Below are 9,414 nucleotides of genomic sequence, written 5' to 3' on the forward strand. Positions count from 1 at the left end.
GTTAGAGGAACAGATTAAGAATGTCTAGCTTAAATGATTACATTTGTGAAAGTTTATCATCATTCTGTCGCCATAAGAATGATAAAAGCCTTTGTGAAAATTTGGCATACTAAAATTTTTCATTTCTGGCCAAAGTATAGATATCAATATTTGTTAAATATTTTCCTAGTTCATTATATTGCTAAGTAAAGCAAACAGCATAAAGTTTATATCTCTGGGCATTATTCTTTGTATAAATAATAATGTTGTTAAAGTTTTACAAACTCTTTAAATCCTGCATTTTATTATCAGTTTGTTTTCAAGTTTAGCACCAGCCAATACTTGTGAAGAAATTACTTAATATATTACCATTCCTCAAGTTCTATAAATATCTAATATTATAATTAAACATTAGTAAGAATGAACCAGCATCCTACAACTTAGAATAAATTTGTATCTCAATTATGGACTATTTCTAGGTAGAAAATTCCAAAAATCCAAAACATTTTTAAGGAACATGTAGAAAATACAAGTCAGATTAAAGTTCCTAGAAACCATTGCTTTAATGTCATAAAACCTGCACTTCTTTGTACAAAAATATAAAGAAAAGAATAATAACCTGCATTTCAAGCTTATTTGGTATGGAATAAAACGATAGGAAAGACAACAGTAGTATTTACATACATTTTAGCATAGAAAAATACTCCCAGCAGCAATTCACCTGTTCAGTGCTCTGAGGATCTTCAGAAAAATAATCAATACTGATTTCAGTTGTATTTGCACCTGTAAACTGTACTGTACCAGGAGTCTATGCTGTGCTTGTAGCAGCTGGTGAGACAGGTAATATGCATGAGTTTGATTTACATTTTGCAGTTCAAGGGCACAGGATAAAGAACAAGTGAGATTTGAGCTGTTGAGGGAAGTCTCCAGAGTAGTCAGCAATCAAATAAAGTGAGGCTCAAGATGATTCTTTTATGCACGGTGAGCGGTGCAGCTGCATTTTGTCATTGCAGCAGCAGTTAACAGGTAAAAGCAGTCATTCGGTGAAATGTAGGATGTCAGACTGCATCTAATATGGCCACTCCCAAGAAGAGAGAGAGAAAGATCATATTTCTTCTCACAACTAGAGCTTTCTTAAATCTGCGATTGTTTTCTAAATGTAGCCGTTGATAGATTTAGGATGGTTTACACTACGGTTTTCTTCTACAAAACTCAGACACATTGGACGTCCTTACAATGTCACATATTTAGTGTCTTTGTAACTGAAGAATCACTATTGTCTGAATTACTTAAACGTCTATCCTTAGTTCCAAGTTCCCCGGACACAATCTTCTACTTTGCTTTGATAAAATAGATATTTCCCAGGGTATATTTACTTTGAAAGTGAAAGAAAGTGGTCAATAATAAGATGTATGCAATAAAGCACCTAGATTTTTTTCTTGGTATGGCAGATCTTCATAAAGAGTTCAGGTTTTAAAATTATATTTTCAAAGAGGGTGGAGGCCTATTTTTATTGTTATATGTGATTGCTAATTCACAGTATGTTTACAGGAATGCAGGTGGATCTTTTAAATATGATGGGTTTGTCTACAGTGGCAAAGTTTCTATATGTGGTAGAGTATTTCACACTAAAGTCAAGGCTGAGGTATGACTATTCATATATTTAACAAATAGTGACTATTGGAATTTGACTATATTCCGAGGAATGTAGTCTATATTGACTATATTGTCTATACAGTCTATATTGACTATATTCCAGGGAATAGCAAATGGAATTAGTCATGTTTTCCTGTTTTTACTATAGTTTAATGGGAGAAAACAAACATTAATAGAATAATTATAGAAATAAGCATCTAACTATCTTGCTAAGAGCCATAAAAGAAAGCTGAATATTGTTCTAAGAATGAAGGAGCAGATTCGGATGGTCAGGTAAGGGTTTTCTGGGAACTAGTCACTTGAATCGAGATCTAAAGAATGAGTATGAGGACCTAGACAAGGAGAGGTGTTCACAGAAAAGGTAAATGCCAGTGCAAAGGACCTGGGGCAGCAGAATATAGAGTACTCAAGAAACTGAAAACCTAGAGTGGCTTGGGCTTCAAGGGAAAGAGAAAGTGAAACCAGATGAGGCTAATGAATTAGACAAGGAGAAGAACTTGAGGGTCTTGTTAGCCCATATCAAGGGTTTTGGATTTTCTCCTAAGACAAGTGGGGAAACATTAAAGGCTTTTAAACAAGAGAGAGGCAGGCTAGTTGTCACAAGATGCATTTTGGTTTTTGTGTGCAGAATAGAAGGGAAAAGGAAAACCAGAGGTGACCAGTTAGGAAGCAATTACAGTTGTCAGGGTGGAAAACGGAGTAGCTTTAACTAGGTTGATGGCATTGGAAATGGAGTAAAGGAGAAGGTTGAAATCCAGTTAGGAAATATAGTTAATTGCATATGAGGGCTGAAGGAGAGAGAGGGGAATGAATGAAAGCAGACTCTTAGATTTCTGGCCTTTAAAACTGGGTGAATGATAGTGCCCTTTACAGAGCTAGCAAATCCTGAAATATCACAAGATCTCGAGTTTAGTCTTAGTTTTTTTCTTCTTCTTCTTCTTCTTCTTCTTCTTTTTTTTTTTTTTGAGTAAAGGATGACTTTGAGGCGGGTAAGTGAAGATGTCTAGATGAAAAAAGGATATGCTTGTCTAAAGCAAAAAGTGATGTCGACACTGAAGGTGTAAATTTGGGAGTCAATACATAAAGACAGGAACTGAAGGCTCTGGCATGAGTGAAATTACTAAGAGAAAGGATATAGAGGAGAAAGAAAGTCCTAGCCTTGAGGTATTTAATGTGTGGGTAAAGGAGGATAAACTTGACAAAGAAATTGAATAGTTGCAGCCAGAATATGAGAAGAAAACTGAGAGTAAATAGTACCAAAGAAGCCAAGGGAAGGAAGACGTGGTCAATAGGGACAAAAGTTACAAGTGGATTAAATATAATGGGGTTGAAAAAATATATTGGGTTAATAATTTAATGAGGGAGAGAATGGGGATAGAGGAGTGAGTGGGTGGGAAGGAAATGAAGATGGTGAATGCGGACCACTTATTCAAGGAGCTTGGCTGTGAAAGGATAGGTGGAGAAGGATTTAGGGGGAGGGTTTTCTGTTTTGTCTGTGTTGGTTTTGATTGGTTTTAAATATGGAAAAGACATGAAGATATTTAAAAGCTAATGTGAGTGAGAGAACGAAGAAGGATAATCGGTAGCGTCAGTTTTCTGAGAAGGAAAACGAAAGATCGAATTAGAGCACCAGTGAAGGGGCTGACCTTCAATGGGAAAAGGGTCAGTTCCTTTGTTCTATTTTGAAGAGAAAGAAGATGAATGGAGAAGTAGACCAGATTGACACATTTATTGGGGAAAAATTGAGGTTGATCCCAGCCAATGGCTTTTTTGAGTGTGTAAAGGTGGCAGACAAGATCATAACTAGATATTTAGTGTTGGATTTAGTTTCTTACCTTTAAGAGAGAATGTTTTGAGGATTAGTTGAATCAATGAATGTGAAAGCACTGTGATAATTGAAAGGCTTGTTTACAGTGGTAATTCTTTTCATTTCAGAAATACCCCATAAATTTGGATACTCTTACATTCTTTTTAACAATCAGAGAGGTTTGTTTTTTGCTTTGTGGCATTGTTTCCAAATCCTTTATGAGATACATAACAGTATTCATCATCTAAAGATATTACGAAAATAATAAATTTGTATAAAATATTTTATTTTGTTGAAAATCTCAACAGAAGTTCAATATTTTATTTTAGTGATTATAATATTCATTCATAGGCATTAAGTCAATCTCTTAGGGCAGTTTATTTTCAGGGCAGAAACTTAATGGTATCATGTACAGTGTCTAAGAGTAATTCCAATACAACAATTTCAAGTTCTATAAGACATCCATCACAGTTATGTGAAAACACCACAAGATGACCAATATCTTTATTTTGATGTTCTTCCACTTCAGCTCGTTTTATCTCCTTAGGACCTATATGCTTGTTTGCTTTTCTGTATTTGTTCCACTGAGAGAGCAGGTTTGGTCAGTTTCAACATGTGAGGGACAAAAGAAAAGAAAAGAAAAAGAAACGGTCTAAAGTTTACCAAATTATTTTTCAAATTGTATTCATATGTCTGGAAACATTTTTATAAACCATGTTTCAGATTAACCCTTAAAATACTGTGCTAATTCCTTTCCCAAAATATTTTTAAGGGCTATCTGCTTCTGTCCAGGTTTATCAATGCTACCCATCCATAAATCTATAGCAATCTGCTTCTATTATTTTTTTATTATTATATTTAAAATGCACTGCCAACAATATTAATACTTTGTTTGGGATTATCACTATTAAAACAAGATTATACACCATCTCAGTTTGGGGTCATCAAATATAGGATAGTGTACTGAGAAATATTTATGAAGCCTCTTGTAAGCTGACTTTGCGCCCTGCCATATCCGTAGGTTCTTAGCATTGTAGTGCAAGCCAGTAGACCTCCAAGGCTAGCGAGTACATCTCTTTGAGAGTTTTCTCCCGCAGTCCAAGGCTGCTCTGCTCATGCATAATAGTAGGCTGGAAGTCCTAGGAAATTTACACCCCTCAGGAGCAGCCTTCAATGACAACTGACGGGAGACAATGTTTAAATACCCCAGCTCCCTTGCCCCTCAGTTAGAATAAGACTGAGGTGCATGTTCTAGATTGGCTCCCAAAGCCCAAAGTGGTGACTTGCTTAATAGCACACCCCTGTTACAGTGGAAAGTTATTATGCTATTGTGTCATTAAATGTGCCTCCATTCCCTATTTTTCTTCCTCCTTCTGCTGCCAGTGTTTCCTGGAGTCATCTCCCATCTAAACTGTTTATACTTGAATCCTTTTTTCAGAGTTTACTTCTGGGGAACTCAAGTTAAAATACTAGTATGTTTTCTCATATATATATTTTCTAATATAACTTAAAAATTTTAAATATGGTGGCTTGAAAAGACCACAGAAAGGCACATGCAGCCACTATCTTTAGAAAAATTAATCTTATGTCTACAGTGCATATGATAGGACTTTTGGAAATATTTGAATTCACCTACGTAAATTACAAAGCAACGAAAGTTCTATTTATTTGTGATTTTAAAACATTTTTCATCAATATAAACAAGAAAAAGCTATAACTACCATACCGTGTATTCCTTTATTCTGTCAAAAATATTTCTTGAGGACCAGCTAGATTCTAAGTACAGCGCTGGGTTGTGAGGATAAAATGGTGAGTAAAATTGATATGGTGACTGTACTCATGGATCTTATAGGGTAATATATAACAGTGGTTATTAATTTATCCTCACTCAATGTCAAGCTGTGATAAGTGATATGAAAGGAACTATGGGGACCTACATGTGCACGTGACAAAGAGAAGTTATCTAATCTGGGGGTCCAGGGAGTAAAGTTTGAGTTCACACATAAAGTGGAATTTAGCTAGAAGGGTAGTGGGTACATTTCAGCAAAAAGCAGACACTACAAAGATGCTGAGGACCTGCGGATTATGGAACTTTAGAAGAACTGGAAGATAGTCACTGTGGCTGGCACATGGGGAGCAAGGGAGAAACATTTGTCTGGACCTTTCTTTCAAGCTCTATTAAGGTTTTGCTAAGGAATTTGGTCTTGGGAAAACATTAGAGGATTTAAATTGAGAAGTGAAATAAAATTTGTATTTTTAAACAATCACTCTAGACACTGTATTGTAAGACAAGCATAGATTACTTCAATGTCCAAGTAATTTGTGCTAAAGCCTAAAGCTCACGTCCAAATCGTTGGACTTAAAAATATGTTGCATCAACCTGACTGTTTAATAATTTGTTGAGATTGCAAAGTGTTTCAAATGCTTACTTGAGAGTAGTTATAAAAACATAAAATGAGTAGTCTGTCACGATGTCAGGACTATTCTTTGCTTCAAATTCAAAGGCATCCTCATTTGCATTCAAGCATAAATATATATATCCTGAAGCATATATATATATATATGTATATATGCATATATATTTAGAGTGCTAGCCAGCAACTTCTCTATTAACAAAAATTAAAGCAAAGTAAAAGCTCAATGGCAAAGCCGTATTGAATGCACAATGGTTTCCACATTTGCCACAGTCTCTGTGCTACCTGTTCTTAATGTGGAAAACAATTCGGAATAGGTGACATATGATGTCTTTCCCTTTACTTGTGAATTACAAAGCTATTGTTTCATCAAAGTTAACAATTACATTCATTCTGAGACAGAGCCTGAGCAACAGAAAGAAGTTCTGTAATACAATTTAAAAAGTTCATATGGAATCACCAATTACCTTTCTATTTTCCCCTTCTTCCTCTTTCTCCTCCTTCTTTTTATTCTTCTCTGCCTCCCTCTTCATTCTTTAGGCATTTTCCTTGTGTAATTTTCCCACTGGGCCCAAAAATGCAGATGTAGCTAGACTTTCTGAGCTGTTCTATGGAATTCTATGTTTAAAGATAACTATGTGGGGGCTGGCCCCGTGGCTGAGTGGTTAAGCTCAGGCGCTCCACTGCAGGTGGCCCAGTGTTTCATTGGTTTGAATCCTGGGCGCGGACATGGGACTGCTCATCAAGCCATGCTGAGGCAACATCCCACATGCCACAACTAGAAGGACTCACGATGAAGAATATACAACTATGTACTGGGGGGCTTCGGGGAGAAAAAGGAAAAAAATAAAGTCTTAAAAAAATAAAAAGGTAACTATTTGCTCACTTTCTTCTCTTCAACCTTGACCCACTGTCTCCCTTTGACTCTTCGTACTCACTGGACAATTACATCCTGTTATGGAGGGTGCTACATGAGATATTGCTCTCAGAAATGTCAAGAGAAAACCATTTGGAAGTTGATAAATCCAGTAAATAACACCATGATATTTTCAAGGAGTTATGAATACATTGTTATAAAGAAAAATGATTACTGATAAAAACAAGTAATGCATTCGGAAATTTTACTAATCTGGGAGGAAATCCACATTTTTGATGAACCAAAAGTGAAACTGCTTTACCATCAAATCTTTTCATCTGAAGCTTTTAAGGTATTTAATAAATAGGAAAGTAATTTCAGTAAGTACATTTTATAGTGAAAAAATAAAGATGGAAATTGTTAAAATTTTAAGACCAGAGAGATTCCATGATACAATTGGAGGAGACTAATACATTCCAATATATAACCAAAGCAATTATTTTTACTGCACATTGCAAATGATAACTATTTTCACTGAAAGTGAAAACAGGGACATAAACTAAAGCTATATTAGAAATTTTAAAAATTATGAGAGCATAATGAATAAATACATGCCAGGAAATTTGAAAGCATACAAGAACTAACAATTTTCTCAAGACAATAAATTAAAATAATCAAGAAAAGTCAAAAAAATAAAAAGCAGATAAAAAAATTAGAAAACCTATATAGACTAATAACCACTTCATCAGATAGTTTAATGGTGATGCCATTTAACCACACTGCTTTGCTGAAGAAAAGATTAGATAGACTTCAAGGTCAAGTGTCATAAGGGACACATGCTAAGATTTTTCTAATCTATAACCCAAATTATCTAATATATTGAATTACAAAACCTTTAACTGTGTGTAAATCTGATTTGAAAATACAATGAAAGGAAGCTACGCCTTTTCAATAACTCTTTAATGTAAACTTCAAAAAATTATTTCATTTTACCTCTTTTTTTAAAATTTTTCCTTTTTCTCCTCAAAGCCCTCTGATACATAGTTGTGTATTTTTAGTTGTGGGTCCTTCTAGTTGTGGCATGTGGGATGCCGCCTCAGCATGGCTTGATGAGTGGTGCCATGTCTGTGCCCAGGATCGGAACCGGTGAAACCCTGGGCTGCTGAAGCAGAATGCGCAAACTTAACCACTTGGCCACGGGGCCAGCCCCTCATTTTACCTCTTTAAAAATCTTAACTTCAGTCATATTTGGGATAACAATTCTAATCTTGATGAGAAAAGGAAACATATCTTCTTTATAATTTGCAGTCATTAACAACCAATTAATAGAATATAGCATTTTTTGGCCTATACATGAAAGATCTATTTATCTTTAATTCAGATTATATTATGTAAAAGGGATAATGTTATGTAAGGAAATGCATTTGAACAAATATGCTTTAGAAGGCTTTGTTTAAGTTCTATGGTCACAATGGCATTGCAAAATGTGCTTTATTTCATTACTTTTGCTTAGTTAGCTCCGTTTTCTAAACTACACAGATAAAAGTCTTGGTACCACACACTACATAGACATAGGAATGTTTTATGAGAAATGCAGTTGGATAGATTCCTAAAAATTTTCTAAATGATTCATGTATGACAGTATAAAGGTAACTAGATAATGGTAACTTTTTTCTCTTCCTGAAAATAACTATAATATTTAACTTCTACGAAACAAAACCATACATTATAATCTACATGGCAAAGAAAGAAAGAAAATCTGTCAAAACACATTCAAAATTTTTAAAGATATACGTGGATGTGTCTGGCTAAAAGAGATTTAGAACTTCTTAATTAAGACTTTCTTAATTTTAGAAAGGAAAAAGACCTTGAATTTTTAAGTCTAAATAGGATGATAAAAGAAAACAAATAAAGCACTTAACTTAACCAGTCTCTCTGCCATTAGTTACTTTGACCATCCATCCATATCCTTTATCCAATAAAATTATATAAAATTTTAATAGAAAGAAAAAATTTTACTGAGAGAGGAAAATATATTTTAACCAAGAGAGGAAACTCTAAATTGAAAAGACTTAATAAATAAATGCTTTATTGCGATACTGTAATTAGCAATGATAACAGCAATACATAAGGCAAATTATGAGACTAAAGCGATTTTTCTTTCTGCTAGGCTATAAAAGATGTTTTTTTAAGGGCATATTAATATCACTCCCTTCTTAATGTAAGCTTGGGCATCAGCCCAGGTATCGTTTCTAAAAGCAGTAAGCATTTAACAAAGCATTCTATGGAAATACATCAGCTATTGCTGGAGGGGAGCTGTGCATTTCCAGTGAAAGGAATAAGTGGTCATTAGCAACTTTGATAGAAATCTTTCTGGTAACTTTCACAAGAAAGCAATAAGGATCTTCCCTACATTGCTCAGGAAAATTAATTCCGAGTGAAAGAAATACAGTTGCAATTCAAGAAATTGAATTAATTAATCAATTAATCACATTTTCTATTTAAGGAAAGATTAGGTAAACTTTCAGGTCAAGATGGCAGAAGGAATACATGTGAAAACACCCCTTCTTATGTACATTCTTTCTTTCTATTTCTGTATATATTACACATACAAATACGTATCTCTTTCTGCTATGTGTACATACATATGCACATGTGTATGTATATTATATATATGTATATGTGTCTATGTGTATATATAT

Source organism: Equus caballus, chromosome 21, assembly GCF_041296265.1.
Source record: "Equus caballus isolate H_3958 breed thoroughbred chromosome 21, TB-T2T, whole genome shotgun sequence".
Taxonomy (NCBI): Eukaryota; Metazoa; Chordata; class Mammalia; order Perissodactyla; family Equidae; genus Equus; species Equus caballus.